This window comes from Glycine max, chromosome 7 (genome assembly GCF_000004515.6).
Source record: "Glycine max cultivar Williams 82 chromosome 7, Glycine_max_v4.0, whole genome shotgun sequence".
NCBI lineage: Eukaryota > Viridiplantae > Streptophyta > Magnoliopsida > Fabales > Fabaceae > Glycine > Glycine max.
The window spans coordinates 32394655-32398291 of NC_038243.2; positions in this window are offsets into that span (position 1 = coordinate 32394655).

Genomic DNA, 3637 nt, shown 5'->3' on the forward strand with positions numbered 1-3637 from the left:
CAGGGGGCCAAAAAACTTTATTTACCAACAGGAATTTAAAAAATGTGTATATTCAAAAAATTTGGCACGTGTGTTAATGGGATTACCAATATATATGGTAATCGATTACCAGCAGTTTCTGAACGTTTTAATTCAAATTTTAAAGCTTGTAATCGATTACACATATACTGTAATCGATTACCAGAGCAGATTTTCAGAAAATATTCTCAACAGTCACATCTTTTTATGTGGTTCTTGAATGGCTATCAAAGGCCTATATATATGTGACTTGAGACACGAATTTGCTAAGAGTTTTTCAGAACAAAAAAGTCTTATCCTCTTATAAAGCAAAATTGTTTTATCCTCTTACAAATTCCTTGGGCAAATTACTTGTGATTCAATAAGGAATTTTTGAGTGCTCAAATTGTTCAATCTATCTCTTTCAAGAGAGATTTCTTCTTTTCTTCTTCTTCATTTTGAAAAGGGATTAAGAGACCGAGGGTCTCTTGTTGTGAAAGAATTCTAAACACAAAGGAAGGGTTGTCCTTGTGTGTTTAGAACTTGTAAAAGGAATTTACAAGATAGTGGAACTCTCAAGCGGGTTGCTTGGGGACTGGACATAGGCACAAGGGTGTGGCCGAACCAATATAAATCTGAGTTTGCATTTTCTCTTCCCTTAAACTCCTTTATTTATTTTTGTTTTATATTCATATTCAAATTGTTCTATTTGAATCAATATTTAAGAAATTCATTATTAAGGGAATTTATAACTTGAATAGAAAGTGAAATAGAATTTTTAATTGGGGAAATAAGTTGTAATATCTTAATTCAACCCCCCCCCCCCCTCCCTTCTTAAGATATCTGAGGCCACTTGTCCAACAAGTGGTGTCAGAGCTTCATTCTTGTATAAAGTTTAGAAGCTTCAAGAATTATGGCCTCATCAAACTACTTGTTTCCCGAGGGAAATTCTATAAATAGACCTCCTATCTTTAATGGAGTGGGTTACCACTACTGGAAAACCCGCATGCAAATCTTTATAAAGGCAATAGATTTAAATATTTGGGAAGCCATAGAACAAGGACCTTATGTTCCCTCTATAATAGCCGGAAGTGCAACAATAGAAAAACCTAGAGCAGACTGGACTGAGGAAGAAAGAAGATTAGTACAATATAATTTAAAGGCCAAAAATATTATTACATCTGCCCTAGGAATAGATGAATACTTTAGGGTTTCAAATTGTAAAAGTGCTAAGGATATGTGGGATACACTACAAGTAACACATGAAGGCACAACAAATGTTAAAAGATCTAGGATAAACACTTTAACTCGTGAATATGAACTTTTTAGGATGAATATAAATGAAAGTATACAAGACATGCAAAAGAGATTCACACACATAGTTAATCATCTTGCATCTCTAGGAAAAACTTTTCAAAATGAAGATCTAGTAAATAAAGTTTTAAGATGTCTTAATAGAGAATGGCAACCAAAGGTAACAGCCATCACAGAATCTCAAGATTTGTCTAGTATGTCTCTTGCTATGTTATTTGGAAAATTGCAGGAGCATGAAATGGAATTATTGAGATTAAATCAACATGAAGAAACTGATAAGAAGAAGAAGGGAATCGCTCTTAAAGCCTCATCTGCAATCCAAGAAGACAGTGATAAAGAAGATTCAATTGACTTGGATAATGATGAAGATATTGGTCTTTTTGTAAAAAGATTCAACAAGTTCCTGAGAGTCAGAGGAAATCAAAAGCGACCCAATTTTAAACCTAAAAGAAGGACAAAAACTTCATCCTCTACTCTAAAATGCTTTGAGTGCAATTAACCTGGACATCTGAGGGTTGATTGTCCCATCTTCAAGAAAAAGATGGAGAAGTTTGAAAAGAAAAATATCAATGAAAAGAAATTGAAGAAAGCATACATTACATGGGATGAAAACGATATGGAATCTTCTGAAGATTCAGAAAATGAAGAAATAAACCTCTGCTTTATGGCTAAAAGTTATGAAAGTGATGAAGAGGTAACATCTTCAAACAACTTATCTATTTCTTTTGATGAATTGCAAGATGCATTTGCTGATCTGCATAAAGAGTCAATTAAACTTGCAAAGTTAGTTTCATCTTCAAAGAAAACAATTTCAAATTTAGAAAATGAAATTTCAAAATTAAACAAAGAATTAGATCATCTTAGAAATGAAGTCTCAATTTCTAAACCAAATGAAAAAGTTCATATTTCTACTATTTCTGACAAGAAAATGTCAGATTCTTGTAGTTGTTGTGAAAAGTATGAAAAAGAAATCAAAGAGTTGAAAAACTCACTTGCAAAATTTTCTTATAGTAAAAATAATTTAGATGTCATATTAGGAAAACAAAGACATGTCTCTAATAAGGCTGGACTAGGATATAAATCTGAAAAACAACAAAAATTTCATAAAAACTTCTCTACTTCCACACAAAAATATAATTCTAGTTCTATTACATGTTTTTACCGTGGAAGAAAAGGGCATGGCACATCTACATGCTATTTTAGAAGAAATTGTAACAATATTAAAATGATTTGGGTCCCAAAAGGATCCTTTGTTCATACTAACACACAAGGACCCAATAAAGTTTGGGTACCTAAGTCACAACCTTGATTTTGTAGGAACCCTTGAGGAAAAAGTGGTACATAGATAGTGGATGCTCAAAACATATGACGGGAGACACATCAAAATTCACACATATCTCTCCTAAGAAAAGCGGACATGTAACTTATGGTGACAACAACAAAGGTAGAATTCTTGGAGTTGGAAAAATAGGTACAAATTCTTCAACCTCCATTGAAAATGTTCTACTTGTTGAAGGTCTTAAACATAGTCTGCTTAGTGTGAGTCAATTATGTGACAAAGGCTATCTGGTATCATTTGATTCTCAAAAGTGTGTCATTGAACATAAACATGATATGAATATAAAGCATATAGGGTTTAGAGTCAACAATGTTTACATGATAGACTTAAGTCAAAAACTAGATAATAATCAATGTTTTCTTAGTAAAGATGATGATCCATGGTTGTGGCATAAACGGATTGCACATATAAACATGGAACACTTAAATAGATTAATATCAAAAGATTCAGTTGTTGGTTTGCCAAAACTAAGATTTGAAAAAGATAGGCTATGTGATGCATGTCAAAAGGGAAAACAAACTAGAGTTTCTTTCAAATCTAAAAACATTGTTTCAACTACTCAACCCTTACAATTACTTCATATGGATTTGTTTGGTCCTTCCAGAATCATGAGTTTTGGAGGAAGTTACTATGCTCTTGTTATAGTTGATGATTATTCTAAATACACATGGACTCTTTTTATCACTCATAAGAATGATGCATTTCAAGCATTTAGAAAACTTGCAAAAATCATTCAAAATAAGAAAAATCTAAAGATTATATCTATTAGGAGTGATCATGGGGGTGAGTTTGAAAATAAAGAATTTGAATTATTTTGTGATAAGCATGGGATTAAGCATAACTTTTCTGCACCAAGAGCCCCTCAACAAAATGGTGTTGTTGAAAGGAAAAATAGATCTTTGGAAGAGATTGCTAGAACTTTATTAAATGATACTCCTCTTCCAAAATACTTTTGGGCTGAAGCCGTTAACACTGCATGCTACAGTT